Source organism: Arachis hypogaea, chromosome 4 (assembly GCF_003086295.3).
Source record: "Arachis hypogaea cultivar Tifrunner chromosome 4, arahy.Tifrunner.gnm2.J5K5, whole genome shotgun sequence".
NCBI lineage: Eukaryota > Viridiplantae > Streptophyta > Magnoliopsida > Fabales > Fabaceae > Arachis > Arachis hypogaea.
Window position 1 is genome coordinate 69919538 of NC_092039.1, and position 19771 is coordinate 69939308.

Below are 19771 nucleotides of genomic sequence, written 5' to 3' on the forward strand. Positions count from 1 at the left end.
CCGACTTGGAGAGAGCTTGGGAGAGAGCGAGCAAGGCTGTGGCTATTGCTGCCCTGGTTGAGGAGAAGGCTAAGAATTTTCAAGAGAGCTGCACTCCCACAAGGCGAAGTCCACCACGAGAAGAGGAGTTGGAGAAGCTAAAAGAGGAGTTGGCTGGGTTTCAGGAGTCTGCTGCTCTAGGCATGGATGAGATGTTCGAGAACCTAGAAGCCCAAGTTAAGGTCCTAGCTCCCGACCTTGACCTTTTCCTCTTCAGTACGGATAACATAGTGATGGATGGGAAGATAGTCCTTGCACCCGAGTTGGACAATGAAGAGGAGCCTCCTCTGAATCTGAAGGCTTTGAAACCTTAAGTCGGCCCGTCTTCGACCTCAAATACTCAGATAGCTCTGACTTCCTCCTCGGATCCTCAGACAACTCCGACTTCCTCCTTGGGAGCCCAACCGAAAGATGTCACTATTGAGGCCTCCTTGGTTGTTGTATCTGTCGTGCTCGTCTCTGTGCTTCCTCCTTCTCCCCAAGGGGACAAGGTTACTGGTGAGAAGCTTGACCCCCTCTTTGGTGAAAAGCCTTAAGCTCTTTTCGGATATCTTTTGTAATTTTGGTAATAGCTCGATCTGTGAAAATACTTTAATTTTTTGTAATAGTTTGTAGTTCTTGAACACTTTCCTCTTTTCAGTTGTTTTTCACAACTTTAATTAAGCAATGTTCAAAACTTTGTTTTTTAATGCTGCAGGGCCTTGTTTAATATAGTTCGTTTTGACCTCGGGGTGTTTGATATTTTATAAATTTTCTTATATGGAGCCGACTTCGAATAATCGGTCCTTATTAAGTTACTACTACAACTCTGTTTTTGTTCCGAACTGTTTGAGTTCGCTTTGTACGAGTTGTTTGTATAACTTCTTACATTAACTTGTACCTCGTCGCTTTATCTTGCCAACAACTTTAGGTCGGACAATATTTTTGAGGTTTGTTGAGCTTAAGTTAATGCGTTTGAAACGGAAAACTTTTAAAAGAAATACGAATCTTTTATTAACGCTTAAAAAATTCCTTTACAGAGTCAATTAATAAAGGCTTGGATACCCTTAGCCCTTGTACTGGTGCCTCATTAAAAAACTCTTTTTATTGGAAAAAAGAGTACACCTAGGTACAAGGCTTTTAGCTATAGTATCTTTTTAGGTTACAAGAGTGCCATGACCTCGAGAGCTCCCGCCCTTGGAGGACGGACACCTTATAGGAACCTTTGCCTAGGATATCTACTATCTTGTAGGGTCCTTTCTAGTTTGCAACTAGCTTTCCTTCACCCGATTCTGTGTTCCGATGTCGTTCTGAGTCAAGACGAGGTCGTTGGTGGTGAAGTTTCTCCTTATCACCTTTCTATTGTATCTTAGAGCCATCCTTTACTTCAGAGCTTTTTCCTTAATCTAAGCTCTTACATATGTGTCCTATTTTGATTCTATATAAACTGTGGAACTTCTACCATGATTTATAAAAAGAGACACTTACACATAAATCGTAAAACTCATACTATAATTTATGAAGAACTAAATCTACACGCAAACAGCGAGACCAAGCAATGGATTGTATTTTTGAGTGCATATTAATTATTTATAAATTAAATAATTTACCGATAAAAGTCTAGAATTTTTGTCTAAAATAAATAATAAAAAATACTATTTCTCAATAACAATTAATCCAATATTATATAAGAAGATCCATTTTTTTAAGTTACATGTGTAATTTTTAACTATCAACAATGTCACTTGCAAGTTTTACACACAAGTTGCTGTTCAGAGTGGGCGATCTGCAGAACAATTTTTGCAAATAAAATTTTACCTTTGCCAACTTTAATCCATTCCCACACAAAGAACCATTATTGTGATGACAAAAAAGATTTTGGAAAAAATAAATAAAAAATAAGAAAGGAGAGAATACCTACAAATAATTTACACTAAAAAATAGAGTTTTTTATTATACAATTTTTTAGAATTTAAATTAGTTCGTTTTATTCCATATTTTAAAATATCATGTGCACAAATAAATTGTTTACTGTGTGCAAATTTTTGTAATATATTTATTGATAAGTACAAACATTAATTTTATTATTTGTGCACATAATATTTCTAAAAATTGAATAAACTAGACTAATCCAAATTCATTTTAAACAAAATATTTAATAAAAAACTCAATATTTTTTAATACAAATTATTTGTAAGTACTTTCTTCTTTTTCAATTTTTTCTTATTCTCTTCAAAAAATTTTTTGCCATCTCAATGGTAGTTCTTTGTGTGGAAGTGGATTAAAATTGGTTGAGGTAAAATTTAATTTGCAAAAATTGTTCTCGAGATCGCCCTATGTGTACAACTTGGAGATCATCTTGCTAGGCCTAGTTAAAAATTAAGCAGGTAATTCAAAAAAAATTCCTCGTATATAATGTTGGATTAATTATTATTATTGAGAAATAATATATTTTCTATTTATTTCAAAAAAAATTTAGACTTTTATATGTGAATTATTTAATTTATAAATAATTAGTATACACTATAGAATGTAATTTGTTTTTTTCATATTTATATATAGACTTAGCTCTTCATAACTCGTAATAAAACTTTCACGATTTATGTATAACTGATATTTTTTATACATCGTAATAGGAGTTCTACTATTTATATGTAAATATGCAAATCATCGAAAGGAATTTCGCAATTCATATAAAATCGAAATAAAACACATATATAATCAATTTAAAATTATTATATTTTCATAAATATAAATTTTAATTATTTTATTTAAGTAGATTGGCCTACTTTTTTTCTTTACATGCATCGCATTGTAATCATATCCGCCTCTACATGAACGCTACGTTATTTCAAAATATGTCATTATCAATGCGCTTCGGGGTAGAATAATGTAGCAATTTGAATCAAATTAAATATAAGCTAAGCAAGGAGACTAGCCCGGCCATTTGAGGAAATTTTATTTGCAACTCATGATGTTCTTTCTATTTTTCATCATTGATTTCAATCTTCCTTTCTCAAAAGCCTTTGAAGAATAGGGCACTCAGAACATATGGGCTACTATGTGGCCCTAAAGTGGAGGCAAGTGGACATAAACAAAATTGAGTTGTTTTATAGTATTACTTCCTATAATAATCATCCACGACATTAAATTAAAACTTATTTTAATAATTGATCATAAGGACTTAGCATGATTGCTGCTAAGTCACTGTTCATTCTCACGCTTATTTAAGCTATGATTCACGTCTATTATTATTTTTAAAAGAAAATCGTATTATTCTCTTTTACGAAATACTAAATGACATTTATTTATTTATATAATATATATTTTTTAAAAATTAATAGTATACATTTTAATTTATTTGATTAAAATACTTTTTAATAATTATTTTTAAATATAAATTAATGATAATAATTTTATTATTTTAAAAAAGAAATAATAGTACAAAATATATACTTATATAAAAAAAGTGTTTTCACTTTTACCAGATATCTAAATATATTTCACTCTTATTTATTTTTAAAATGTACATTTTTTTACTTTACAATAATTAAATAACATACATTTTAGTCCATTTGACTAAAATACTCTTTAATTATTCTTATTATTATTATTATTATTATTATTATTATTATTATTAGTAATGATAATATAAATATAATATTTATTATTAATATAATAAATTTAATTTATTTTAATATTTTAACTTTTTACAAAATATTTATAACATCCTAGTTTTTGCGATAGTTTTGCATATGCGAGTTTTACGTTTTGTTTGCGTAATGTCTATGATAATTTTTTCTACGATCCTTAAATAAAATGAATAATAATATAATATTGATATTATGTTATTATTTAATTTTATTTGACGAAAGATGATCACTTGATATTGGGTTTGAAAGATTATAAAAGCTCGACTTTACTAATGTCATTTACATTAATAATTTACCCGATTCTTATTTTAATTAAGTACCACCACTTGAAATAATTAATTGAGTTTTTACCATGTTCAATTACCTTAATTACCTTTTAAGATATTTAAAATTTAACGTCGCTGACTCAATAGTTTAAAATCGCGACACACAACACTTAATGCGTTGCGACATGCCTCATTTCCTTTGATTAAGTGACACTTAGTGACTAATCAAGCTATATAAAATCACAAAATTCTCTCTCTTTCCTCAAGGAACAGCCGAGGCACGCATGGAGAGAAAAAAGAGGATTTTGGTTGATTTCTGACTTTTCAAACTTGATTTCCTGAGATCCGTGAGCCCCACAAAAATTCTGATTTGATAGAAGTGGATGTATCTTCCTCCTCTATACAGTGACATGTGTTTTGTTCGGTGGAATCGTGAAGTGGAGCTGTCCCTGCCAGGAACCAGTTTGGCTGAACCAAGAGAGAGAAAGAACCATTGAGTTTTTGACATTTTCGCTCCATTTGACTGATCAAAAACACCCTCCGATATCTTGTGTGTATTTTGCGCTTCATAGAGGTAGGATTTGACTCTTTAATGGGTTAAATTATGAATTAATTGATATATGTGGTTGGATTGTTATCTGTTGATGTCTGTTGTTTAAGTATGTGATTGTTGGCTATTGAAATTTTAGTTGAATTATTGTTGGAATTGTTGTTGTGATTCGGCCATATTGAGGAATTAAGAATTGAGATGTTGTTGTTGAATAATTGGCTGAAATCTAAGTTATATAATAGTACGTAACTGAGTTTTGTTGGTCGGATTTTGATTTGGTATTAATTATAACTAAATAAAAATTTTGAACGGAGGTTTCAAGTAAAAAGGAGCAGAGACTTGATGACAAACAGACTTTTGTGTGGTCTAGAATTCACAATTATATTCTCGTTGAAAGTATAGCTTCTAAACCAACAAAGAATCTTTTTGTGCAAAAATTTTGGTTGTCACAAGTAACAAACACCTAATAAATTTGATAACCGAAGTAATTAAACCTCGGATTGTCTCTCAAAGAAATTGCAGGGAAGTATGCTTATAATTGGTTATGGAAAAGTATATTTTTGGGGTTTTTAAGATAAGAAGCAAGAATAGTAAATGGTAATGAAAATTAAATGACTAAAAAAGCTCTTGGCAAGGAGAAGATCAATCGAAAGTTCTATCTTTGTTGGATTTCTCAAGATTAATAATAATAGGCTGTTGTTTCTGCTTGGTTATCCTTTACCAAATAAAGGAAAGTCAAGTTGAGAGCCAACTTCTATTCACAAGTCCTAATCCTTTCCCTTGGGAAGGATTAGGTTAGAGACTAGAAAGCCAGCCAACAACTTCCAATTACCTATTAACTCTTGAGTCTTCCATCTCAAGAGTCTCCAAATATTAATCAACTCCAAGGCCAAAAGGAGAAAAATCTAAATTAAATTGAAAGAATCAATAATATAAATTGAAGAAAGCAATCATAAATCTGAAATACCTCAATTTGCATTAAGTATAAAATCAAATCTAACATGGGAATTCATAGATTAAAGTAATAGAATAATAAAAGTAGAAGAGAAACTAAATTAAAGGAACATTGAACCTGGATAATAAGGATCCTCTTTGTCCAGATATAGAGGATTCCTCTTCCTTTTTCTTTTTCTCTTCTCTTTCATATGAGCAGGAATAAGGAAAAAGGCATCTTTGTTGAAGCTGATCCAGAACCTGAAAGGACTCTGAAGAGGAAACTAAGAGAAGCTAAATTACAACAATCCAGAGGTAACTTTTCTGAAATTTTCGAACAAGAGAAGGAGATGGCAGCCGAACCCAACAACAATAATGCAAGGAGGATGCTTGGTGATTTCACTAAACCAACGTCCAAGTTTGATGGAAGAAGCATCTCAATTCCTGCCATTGGAGCAAACAATTTTGAGCTGAAACCTCAATTAGTTGCTTTGATGCAACAAAACTACAAGTTTCATGGACTTCCATCTGAAGATCCTTATCAGTTTTTAACTATGTTCTTGCAGATTTGTGAGACTGTTAAGACAAATGGAGTAGATCCTAAAGTCTACAGGCTCATGCTTTTCCCTTTTGCTGTAAGAGACAGAGCTAGAACATGGTTGGACTCACAACCTAAAGATAGCCTGGACTCCTAGGATAAGTTGGTCACGACCTTCTTGGATAAATTCTTTCCTCCTCGAAAGTTGAGCAAGCTTAGAGTGGATGTTCAGACCTTCAAACAGAAAGATGGTGAATCCCTCTATGAAGCTTGGGAAAGATACAAGCAGATGGTAAATCCTTCTGACATATTTTCAGAATGGACCATATTAGATATATTCTATTATGGTCTATCTGAGTTTTCCAAAAGGTCATTGGACCATTCTGCAGGTGGATCCATTCACCTAAAGAAAACGCATGCAGAAGCTCAAGAACTTATTGACATGGTTGCAAATAACCAATTCATGTACACTTCTGAGAGGAATTCCGTGAATAATGGGACGCCTCAGAGGAAGTGAGTTCTTGAAATTGATGCTCTGAATGCCATATTGGCTCAGAACAAAGTGTTGACTCAGCAAGTCAACATGATTTCTCAAAGTCTGAATGGATGGCAAATTGCATCCAACAGTACTAAAGAGGCATCTTCTGAAGAAGAAACTTATGATCCTGAGAACCCTGCAATGGCAGAGGTAAATTATATGGGTGAACTTTATGGAAACACCTATAATTTATCATGGAGAAATCATCCAAATTTCTCATAGAAGGATCAACAAAAGCCCCAACAAGGCTTTAATAATGGTGGAAGAAACAGGTTTAGCAATAGCAAGTCTTTTCCATCATCTTCCCAGCAACAGACAGAGAATTCTGAACAGAGTCCCTCTAACTTATCAAACATAGTCTCTGATCTGTCTAAGGCCACTTTAAGTTTCATGAGTAAAACAAGATCCTCCATTAGAAATTTGGGCACAAGTAGGCCAGCTGAGCAAGAAGGTCAATGAAACTCCTCCTAGTAATCTCCCAAGCAATACTGAAGAGAATCCTAAGAGAGAGTGCAAGGCCATTGACATAGTCAATATGGCCGAATGCAAAGAGGAGGGGGAGGACGTGAATCCCAATGAGGAAGACCTCATGGGATGTCTCTCAAGTAAGAAGGAGTTCCCTATTGAGGACCTAAAGAAATCTAAGGCTCATATAGAGGCCATAGAGATTCCATTAAATTTTCTTCTGCTATTCATGAGCTCTGAAGACTATTCTTCCTCTGAAGAAGATGAAGATTTAACTGGAGAGCAAGTTGCTCAATATCTAGGAGCCATCATGAAGCTGAAAGCCAGGTTATTTGGTAATGAGACTTGGGAAGGTGAACCTCCCTTGCTCATTAGTGAACTTGATACATGGGTTCAGCAAACTCTACCTCAAAAGAAATAAGATCCTGGAAAATTCTTAATACCATGTACCATAGGCACCATGACCTTTGAAAAAGCTCTGTGTGACATAGGGTTAGGCACAAATCTCATGCCACTCTCTGTAATAGAAAAGCTAGGGATCATTGAGGTACAGCCTGTCTTATTCTCATTACAATTGGCAGACAAGTCAGTAAGACAAGCTTATGGATCAGTTGAGGATGTGTTGGTAAAGGTTAAAGGCCTTTACATTCCTGCTGATTTTATAATCTTAGACACTAGGAAGGAGGAGGATGAATGCATCATCCTTGGAAGACCTTTCCTAGCCATAGCAGAAGCTGTGATAGATGTTAATAGAGGAGAATTAGTCCTTCAATTGAATGGGGACTACCTTGTGTTTAAGGCACACGGCTATCCTTCTGTAACAAGGGAGAGTAAGCATGCAGAGCTTCTCTCAATATAGTGTCAAACAGAGCCCCCACAATCAAACTCTAAGTTTGGTGTTGGGAGGCCACAACCAAACTCTAAGTTTGGTGTTGAACCCCCATATCCAAACTCTAAGTTTGGTGTTGAGAGTCCACAACATTGACCTGATCACCTTTGTGGCTCCATGAGAGCCCACTGTCAAGCTATTGACATTAAAGAAGCGCTTGTTGGGAGGCAACCCAATTTTTATTTATCTAATTTTATTTTTATTTAATTGTTATTTTGTGTTTTAGTAGGTTCATGATCATGTAGAGTCACGAAAAAATTATTAAAATTAAAAACAGAATAAAAAATAGCAGAAGAAAAATCACACCCTGGAGGAAGGACTTACTGGCGTTTAAACGCCAGCAAGGTGCATCTGGCTGGCGTTCAACGCCAGAACAGAGCATGGATCTGGCGCTGAATGCCAGAAACAAGCAACATCCTGGCGTTTGGACGCCAGGAATATGCCCTGAGGAAAGCTGGCGCTGAACGCCAGTAACAAGCATGGAACTGGCGTTCAACACCAGAAACATGCTACACATGGGCGTTGAACGCCCAGAACGTGCACCACTTCGGCGTTTAAACGCCAGAATGGTATGCTAAGGCATTTTGCATGCCTAATTGGTGCAGGAATGTAAATCCTTGACACCTCAGGATCTGTGGATCCCACAGGATCCCCACCTTACCTCCTAATTAATCCTATAACACACTTTCCCAAAAACCCTTCACCAATCACCTCAACCTCTATTCCCAATTACCCCCTTCACCACTCACATCCATCCACTCTTCCTCATAAACCCCACCTACCTTCAAAATTCAAAAATCTTTCCCACCCAAACCCACCCTAAATGTCCGAACCTACCCTCTCCCCCCTCCCTATATATACCCCTCCATTCTACTTCATTTTCACACAAGCCCATCACTAATAAAGAAATGAAAAAGCAAAATTATTTATAATAACCAATAATAGGAACACGTTTGCAATTCCCCGGCAACGGTGCTATTTTTGACGAACAGACTTTTGTGTGGTCTAGAATTCACAATTATATTCTCATTGAAAGTATAGCTTCTAAACCAACAAAGAATCCTTTCGTGCAAAAGTTTTGGTTGTCATAGGTAACAAACCCCTAATAAATTTGATAACCGAAGTAATTAAACCTCGAGTCACCTCTCAAAGGAATTGCAGGGAAGTGTGCTTATATTTGGTTATGGAAAAGTATGTTTTTGGGGTTTTTAATATAAGAAGCAAGAATAGTAAATGGTAATGAAAATTAAATGACTAGAAAAGCTCTTGGCAAGGAGAAGATCAATCGGAAGTTCTATCCTTGTTGGATTTTCCAAGATTAATAATAATAGGTTATTGTTTCTACTTGGTTATCCTTTACCAAATAAAGAAAAGTCAAGCTAAGAGCTAACTTCTATTCACAAGTCCTAATCCTTTCCCTTGGGAAGGATTAGGTTAAAGACTAGAAAGCCAGCCAACAACTTCAAATTACCTATTAACTCTTGAGTCTTCTAACTCAAGGGTCTCTACATATTAATCAACTCCATGGCCAAAAGGAGAGAAATTTAAATTAAATTGAAAGCATCAATAATATAAATTGAAGAAAGCAATCATAAATATGAAATACCTCAATTTGCATTAAATATAAAATCAAATCTAACATGAAAATTCATAGATTAAAGTAATAGAATAAATAAAAGTAGAAGAGAAACTAAATTAAAGGAACATTGAACCTAGAATTGGGAAGAAATAAACCTAAAACTAAGAGAAATCCTAAATCCTAAAACCTAGAGAGAGGAGAGGGCCTCTCTCTCTAAAACCTACATCTAAAACCTAAAATTGTGTGAATGAGAAGTGTATGAATGAATGTATCTGATTCTCCCACTCTGTAGCTTCTATTCTGTGTTTTTTGGACCAAAAACTGAGCCAAAAATAGCCCAGAAATTGCTGGGAACGTACAGGACGTGGCTCATGCGCGCGTACGCGCTAGGTGCGCGTGCGCGCCGATGGACTTTTCGCGAATGTGCGCGTAAGCGTGCTTTGCACGTGCGCGCCCCTAAACGCCAGGTTAACTATGGCAAATTGTATATTGTTGCGAAGCCCCCGGATGTTAGCTTTCTAACGCAACTGGAACTGCCTCATTTAGACCTTTGTAGCTCAAGGTATGATCGATTAAGTGCAAAGAGGTCAGGGTTGACAGCTTTGCAGTTCCTTCAACTTCTTGTATTCCTTCCACTTTTGCATGCTTCCTTTCCATCCTATACGCCATTCTTGTCCTGTAATCTCTGAAAACACTTAACACACATATCAAGGCATCGAATGGTAATAAGAGAGGAGTAAAACTAGCTAAATTAAGAACAAAGAAACATATTTTCAATCATAGCAGAAAATCAGGAAGAAAAATGTAAAACATGCAAATTCTATGAATAAGTGTGAGAATAGTAGATAAAATCTACTCAATTAATCGCAAGATGTACCACGAAATAGTGGTGCATCACTTGACTTTTGAGAAAGACTTATTGAATAAAAATTATTTATTTATAAATATATGAATTTTATTGAAATAAATTGAGTATAGTTTCAAGAAAAAATAAAAATTAATTGATGGTTTTGGAAAAAATATGACTCTAATGGAAAGAAAAGGTTTTATTTTAAAAACGGAAGAACCGTACCCGATTTACTTATTTTAATGAAGTTTGGGTATTTGAAAATTAGTACAATATTATGAATAAATTATAAAGTAACCAGCAAAGACCGGGCGTCTTTTATAGAAATTCAGAGTATTTTTTTTAAACTTCATCAATTTAACTAGAGTAACTTGCATAAGATGCCATTTTAATAAATTTAAATATATTTATGCACTTTTAGTCATGTGGACATATTTATACTTTTTTAAAAAGTATTTATAAAGTTTAAGCATAACTTTGAAAGATTCAAAAAAGTGATTCTAAAGTTAAATCTCATGATCCGCTCTATTTCAGTTGATATGTTATAGAGATTGTGAAATTTTGGATAAGGAATTATTATATCTTGAAAAGTATTTGATTATGTGATCAGATAATTACAGTTGGGAGTGCTACACCAATGACTCTTCTTATCATTGATTTATCCGATGATTTGCTGAAGAGTGATATGGGCGCTATAGTCCAAGAGCGTGCGGGCGCTATAACCCAAGAGTGTATCGGGCATTATATCCCAAGGCAATGATAACGAGAGACAATGTCTGTAAGGATGTAATGTCGGGCGCAGGTCAAAAATCGACGGATGAACTCATTACCTACACTAGGGCTAGACATGCATCATACTTGGTTGCGCATATCTCTTCTGTGTGTTGAATTCGTTCTTGTGGTTGTACGTTATGTTGCTGTTTGCTTTTGTTTGTTATTTGTCCTAGATTTTGTTGTTGTGGTCAGATTGATCTGGGACACGTGGCCGTTATATAAAAAGCAAATTAACTTGTTTCACCTCGTCCCTACTAAGAACTCCCTAGTTATTACCCCGTATCTTCCTACCCCCTTTCGGACGGAGACGAGTGTCATCTTTTATGAGCTTGAGCAGCCTTATGTGTACGAGAATCCTGTCCTTCACAGCTTCTATGTGGTGACCACGAAGCCTTGAGTTTGTAAGTACGTAGTTAGAGATCATCCCTTTCAACACCCACTAGCTTCACCCTTCTTTGATCCGAGCGCACCGTATGCTTTTCCGCTATCATGGTTACATCCCGATTCTGTCCACTATCATTTTCATTACGTGCATGGGGTCCTGTTCCAGCACAGCAGGATGGTCAAGCGGTGCCTGAGCCTGGTCCTGTCGTCGATGACTACATCCCTAAGTCTCATCCAGTAGGTTTGGATATGTTCTACTCGCTCCTCTGACCCTTTCACCATAGAGCTTATCGGGACTTTCACCGTAGCTTCTGGTCAGCCCTTAGCAGTTGAGCAAATTTTTTTGTAGTGGTACATTTTTCGCAAGCGGCATCAGTGATGGTAGTCTCCAGAGTACATCAGAGGTTATCGTTATTTCTGACGATGAGGACATCGAAGAGATAGAGATTGTGGATCTGACTTTTGAGGACAATGAGGATCCTGAGATGGATATAGAGATTGTGAACTTGACTTTTGACAGCGATTAGGTAGCGACATCAGTATCTTCTTTTGACAGCTCTGCAGTTTAGTGTTTCTTTTGTCTTAAACTCTCACTTTTGTTTTTCAAGAGATTAGGTTAGAAGACTAAGCTAGTCTGGGCGTCAGATTAGGGAGCTTCCTATATACGCTAATCCTCGGAGATGTTTTAAGTTATATATATATATATATATATATATATATATATATATATATATAACCATGAGAAAGTAACTATTCATCTTTTGGATGCTATATATATATATCCTGTTTGTGTATATATGTTTATTTTTTTAGTTTACATAATTTCACGTTTTTTTTTGTGATTTTTCTTTAAGAAAGGTTTTTTGTAAAAATCGAGTTCTGTTAACCCAATTATAGACTTAATATTATTAATAATAGTCTCAGTGTGGTTTCAAGTTGGTAACACTCAATATTTCGGTATAAACATGTCATACTGAAAATTGGGTCATTAAAGTATTTAATTTAAAATTTTTTATATATTACATGATTAATGATAAAATCTTAAAAATAAATAAAACTTATTACTTTAACAATAAATATATTATTATTATTGTTACTATTTGTTCTGGACCAAATTTCCAGGACCTCCATGGCCTTTGACAATCGGCCTGACCAGTCCTGCCATTCAAATTTTTGAAAACATACTCTAAATCCCAACAAACTCACTAATTCATGGAAGGTGGGACCCACCCTCATTTCTAAAGATAAGATAACAAAAGTTATCTATAAAAGGAGTGTTCAACTACTCTTTCTAGTATGATCAATTAAATTCACCTCATGCATTTGTTTCTTATTTTTCTAGCTTCTTGACTTAGGTGTTAGCGTCACACCATTTTGTCAGACTAATGGGTACCCGATCCATCCTCATCAGACAAGAGATTCTTAGTACCTTCACGTAACGTCGTGTACACTATTACATAATATAAAATATTTTAACTCTTTACAAATATATTTAATCTAAAATTTTTATATATTTCATGATGAATGATAAAAAATTTAAAATAAATAAAATATAAGGTTAAGTACGATTTTAGTTCTTATAGCAGGAGCTGAAAATTTGTTTTGTTCCCAATTTTTTTCTACTTATAAAATCATCCCTCATAAAATTTTTATGTAGTTCATAATTAATGATAAAAAATTAAAAATAAATAAAATATATTATAGGAATAAATGTATTTTATATTATTATTTTTACTACTATAATAATATTAATAATATAAAATATATATTACTATTAATATAAGAAGTTTTAATTATTTTTAATATTTTTATTAATTAATATAAAAATTTTGAATTAAATATTTTTGTAACAAGTTAAAATATTAAAAATAAATTAAAACTATTACAATAATAACAAGTACATATTTATATTATTATTATTATTTTGAAACAATAAAATAATATCACTAATTTATATATGTAAATAATTATTAAAATCAAATAAATTAAAACGTATGTTATTTAACTTTTTCAAAAGAGAAGAGTGTATATTTTATAAATAAAAAATATTATTTAAACATTTCATAGGAAAAAAAAAAGTATCATTTTCTCTTATTTTTATTCTTAATTTTTAATTGCTTAGCTTCTTGTGTTCTGTTACCTAAAATATCTAGGTCTCTAATATTTTAAAGTGTATGTTTGATGTTTGGGTGTGATTAATTACATGTATTAAATAATCTCTGATATAACTACGCCACATCAAGCAGTCACTATTAAAAAATGTTTTAAAATTTTAAAAAAATTAAAATTAGATTAAATATTCAAAATTGATGAAAGGCCTAAATTCTCAAACCAAAATTTGAGATAACATTTAAAAGTGAGATAATATATAATGAACATAAAAATGAAAAGCCAAGATTAACATACACAAAAAAATTTTAAATCATCCAATTAAACATCTAAATTTTAACATTAGAAGAACATCTAAAACATCTAAAAACTAAAAATAATATTTAAAAGTGAGATAACATATAATGTAATTTTAAGAATTTTAAATTAGAGTATAACCAAGACCAAATAAAAAATAAAACAAAATAAACAAGCTAAGCATATTTAGAATCCAACCACTACTAGAAAATTCACTGTTATCAACGGGCTTATTGATGATTACATCATTAAAAATTTATTTTATTGACGACTAAGATGCCAGTAAATGAGATTTGTCTTTAATAAGTTCAAGTGTTTTGAGTTTTTCTAATGTGCACAATAAATTATTTATGAATATGACCCATATAGAATTTAATAATAATAATAATTATTTTACATTCACCCCAAATATTTTTTAAATTTATGAGGGATAAGAGAATCCTAATTTCTTTACTTGTAACCTCATTGCCTCTCTATCCACTAAACCACCACAACCTACTTTATGCTTCTCTAGTCCTGACGTCGTCGTGCATCCCAGCACTCGCTGCTAGTTTCAGTCCCTCTCCCGGCATCATTTTTATCTTCTCTCTCTTCTCAAGCCAGCACCTTGTTCTCTCATTCATTCTCAATATCTCTCTTTTTTCTTCGTATCGTTCGTCTTCAGCCTCAGAGTGGTGATGTGGATCTCAGTGAGTCAGCATCGTCGTCAACGCTGTTGTGCTCCATCTCCCTCTTTATTGATCTACTTCCAGAGTTCTAATTGAGCCTCAGCCTCAGGTATGTTTTTGTTCTATTTATGTTTATGTTCAGTTTTTTTTTATGAATTTGCTTCATTGATTTCATTTAATTATTTTTTATTCTATTTATGTGTTTGTTCGAATTTTTTTGGTTTTGTTTATGAGTGTTAAAATATTTTGAATACTATTTTTATGGTTCTATTTTCAAATTCTTTGTTTATGATTTTGTTTGTGATTTTCAAATTTTGTTTTTATTCTGTTTTGTTTTGCTACTACAGTTTGATTTTTTTTATTGTTTGTAAATTCAGTAGTTAGTACTATAATTCTATTTGCAAATTCAGTGGTTACTACTAGTTTGTTGGTTAGTTTTGATTATTTGATTATGAATTCTGATTAAAGGATGCTGAATATGTTTGCAACGGCCAGAGATTTAAAGGAGCACTTAGTAGCTACATCGTACACTGAAGGCAAGAACAGAACATTTTTGTTGCTAGAGTTTTTATTTTGGCATGTTGAACATACTTTGTGAGGCAAGAAAAGATCCTTTATTGGTTAGTATAGCATAAACCCATCACAAGCTGAAATCATTCAGAAAACTATAGAATAATGTAGATGCATGGAACATACTAAAAAGAAAGGCATCTAAATTTATTGAATTCAACGATACACATAACATCAAAAATAACCAATTCAACATAATAAAAAATGAAAAATAGAGCGGAAAAAATCTAGGTTCACTAATAATAAAACTGAACTCTTTAGCTCAAATAAAATAAAATTATTCAATAAAAATAACAATTGAGACATTCTTTCATCCATTTTTTAGTACATCAAAAGACTAGCAACCATCAATCTATACCGAGCTTCCACTTTGCAACTGGCTAGCTAATTGATTTTAGTTACAATTAAAATAAGATGCACAAACAACATACATAATCAATCCTCTAACTCGGTTAATCAAAGGAACAATCAATCCACCTCTAATAGGTATTAAATTAAATTTTTATTTAGGAAAAGAAATAATGACAACTATATTTCTTTTCAAGAATGACACAAGGATTTTGTTCCCATTTATACATAATCATGTATGGCGGGTTCATCACTCGCTCAATTGGATCTTTCGTGATCAGATCCAAAAGAAGTTTGCCTGCTCATGTTGACTCGTTGCACCAACCGTACCAAGGCTTGAATCTGACATTGGTGGTCAGGACCCAGGCTCCAGCTATGCCAAAAGTTTATTAGTAGAATAAAACAAAAATATGCCAAAAGGTTTCATGACCACCTGCTCCTAATCTCCATTGGTGAATGAAAGTTCACTCTTGATTATGATGCCTCTATTGTCATCAGGACTTAACTTAGACTCACCAAATTAGAAGTTTAATAGACCTAAACCATTAAAAGTAAAAATAAGCCAATAAGTCAAAATGAGAGAATCTTGAACCAAGCTTAATGCTCATGCATTTAGTTATTTTTCTTAATTCTATGAATAATAAGAAGCATTTGGGAAAAAAAATGGTAGATTGATATATTAAATGATAAGAGGGACATATTTCAAGAGTAGTGAACTTTCAAATTTTCATGGCAAGTGTCTAAGGAGTTGACCAAAATAGTTTTGCTATCATATTTTTCTGTTCAGATTTAACTACTGAAACAAGGCAGGTAGGTGACCATAAAAATTTATGATTTATTCTAGCACAAAGGAGGAAAATTCTAAACTAAAGATAGGAATGAAGAAGCTTATCTCCTTAATTTTCCAGCAAAACAATGAACCAAAAGACCTCTACATGATGGACTTTGGCTTCCTTAGTGGAATCAAGTTAAAACATCGATTGAAGTATTGTTTTAAGTTAACATCATGTTTGTTTGCAACTACCTCCAGTTTTTGCTAAAATAATTATATATTTTAGTATGATGCTACATTGGAAGGAGTACAATTTAGTTAATTAAGAAGTTTGAGAAAAATCACAATAAAGTAATTAATGTCTTCTACAAACAATAGAATCATAATGAAAAAAATAACAAAATTGCAACCCATGAAGCCCCCTTTGATATCCACATAATCAGAAATTGAATGCAAGTACTATGTAAATTCTTATTTTAATCCTTCTTCCAGTAATATAGCATGAAAATTTTCAGAATTAAAATTTTGCACACAAAATTATTTTCGTACAATCTGCAATTGTGATTTTGTTGAATTTGCTTTTCATATTATACTCATTACAGTCTTGAGTGTAGTTCTATTGAGATCTGACAAGTGATTTCTCAGAAATTGACATTGTCAAAATTCTTACAAAATTCGAGGAGGAGCTTGAAACCACTAGCGGGGCATCAATGACCACAGTAACCCATGGTTATCTTGATCCGTGTCTTCTTGTCACCTAAACCATGTAATCTTGCTCTTCCTCTTCACCATTTTCCTCGACAACATCGGTGTCATGGCCTTTTTGGTGCTAACCTTGGTAACACCGGCATTCGGGATGATGTCGCCGACATTTGTCAAAGGAAGCGTTTCCCAAATTAGCACATAGAAGTAGAGTAGGGTTTCATTTTAGTCTGCCTTATCCAGATTAGCAGACAGAGGTAGGGAGGGTTTTGTTTTACTCTAACGAAGAGGAAAGGTCTTTTTAAAATTTTGAAACATATCATATTCTTTGATTTAATTTTTAAAAAGTTTTAAATTAATATCATCTCAACCGTTGAAGTTTTATTTAACATATCTAATGATCTTAATTATATGTTGCATCAGATGTGCCCAAAATAGTTGGGTTGATTTTAGATTGACCCTAGTAAATGTCTATTGAATATGTCTCTGTTGGTAATTTTCCACTAATTTTACTGACATCCTGTGGCCGTGGTAATAACAATAATTAATAATACAAACGCTACTTACTGTTGGTAAAATCCATGTGTCGATTATAAAGAAAAACAAAATTTCATATGTAAGTACCATTGATGGCTTATCTGTCCATAAAATATATATTTTTTTAAATTTAAACCTGATAAATCAAAATAATAATAATACAACAACTAAAAATTACTAAAAATTTAGACTGAAACAATAAAAATAATATACTGGATAAAATTTAAAATTAATATAAAAAAATAAATCAAAATCAATGATCATAGTCCTCATCAATATACACTTTGTCTTTGTCATCACCATCACCTTCAATCCACGAGTGGGCGGTCTTGCAGAGGTAGCAGGTGATGAAACACTACTGTTGGTTGTCAAGAAGGAAGGTGGAGGAGGCTACTGGATACCATTGGACATGCTACCTTGCATAAGCGGTATGAAACCCCAAATCAAACTAAATAGGCACCTTATGTTGAGCATCAAAGAGTCATAAGTGGAGATGGTCTATTGGAGTCGGGTGGTCTCTTGCTTTTGTCTTTGGTGAGTCCACTGCCATTTGGTGTACCTCTTCTTCTACTTTGTATGGTGCCCCATCTGCGAGGTAAGTCCCATGTTGAACTGAGTGATCTACTCCCATAGATTTGTCTTAATGGCTATAGAATGCTCTTTTACTATCCCTTTATCCGTGAAGTAAAGCATGGTGGTAGTATTGATGCAACCTACACCATATACTTTGTCTATTTTTTGCCAACAGACTGTTTGTGTCCAAACCTCATCATGCAAAAGAAGAGGAAAAGTGACGCCCCTGTAGAGAGTTGGGTGGCATGATTCTCCTTGGTCTTTATTAAGGCCTCCTCAAAGTGTCTCTTTGTGTATATAAGTTAGTTAAATTAAATATAAAATTAAAATGTAAGATCTGTAAAGTATATGAAAATTGATAGGTGGATTCTAGTATGCCTATGCTTATGGTGGTTATGGTAGCTATGCAAGTATTGTTAAAATTAAAGTCACATTTTTTTAATATTTTGGCAATACTTTTTTAAGCAATACTTTTTAAAAAGCATTGCTAAATAATAAAAAGTATTACTTTAAAAGTTAGGAGTAACATGTATAGAATTATACATACTATCTTCTTAGGAGTAGCAATATATGTAGTGGAGCCACTAATGTGCATCAACACACTTATGGCAGACGCCCTACTCGCCTTAGCCAGCCCTTGTTTGGCAGTATAGTCTTATGTGGCACAATACTCCTTCAACTGGGAAAGATTATAATGTCTGGTGGAATACGATTTGTAAAGGCACCATTGCGACGAATATAGGATAACACGTCTCAGAGGTGCTTTGTGAGGGCTCGTACATGAAGCATTGTACAGGTGCTACTCTTAACTAGGTCAGGACTTGAACTGTTATCGCAGCAGAGAAAAACAACAAGATAATTAATAAATTTAGTTTGTAGTAGTTTTTATTGGAAATTTTTGGTTTCTTTAATCTCAAAATCATCTATGTTAAATCATTAAGAAAGAGATACTTGAGAGTGGGGAAGCGTATCTAAATTCATCATTATAATTGAGAGAGTTTGGTTCTTTGATCTTTCTCAACCAAGGCCTTCTGTATCTCTGAACTCCTTTGATTGAAAAAGAGTTACGAAGGCGACTTTGATATGTTGGAGACCAAAATCCTGAAGTTATTATTTATATTTAGGTGTGTCACCCATTAAACTCTAAAGAATAAAATAGTATCTTTAGTTTTATTCTCATTTAATTCTAAATCAAAAGTAATAATAACTTATTTAATTCAGTATTTATGACAATAAATGATATCACCATTATATAAATCATTTAATGTGAAATAACTTAATTTGAAATTATAATTGATTAATATATGTATTGTCCATAAATAGATTAAGAAATAATAATTTAACGCACGGCCACCCTATTTTGTTGTGGTGGACGAAATTGTGATCCTCAAAGTTGGTCTCTTTGTATTTGTATGAAATCAAAAATACCCCAAAGAGATCATGGTGTGATAAATTGGGATCTGAATAATCCCTGGTGTGATCATAACTCCGTTCAACTTAACCAGCAAGTGTACTGGGTCATCCAAGTAATACCTTACGTGAGTAAGGGTCGATCCCACAGAGATTGTTGGTATGAAGCAAGCTATGGTCACCTTGTAAATCTCAGTTAGGCAGATTAAATTGGTTTATGATGAGTTCAAAAATTAATAATAAATAGAAAATAAAAAGGGATAGAAATACTTCTGTAAATCAATAGTGGGAATTTCAGATAGGCGTATGGAGATGCTGTGCTCCTCTCGTATCTCTACTTTTTTATTACAT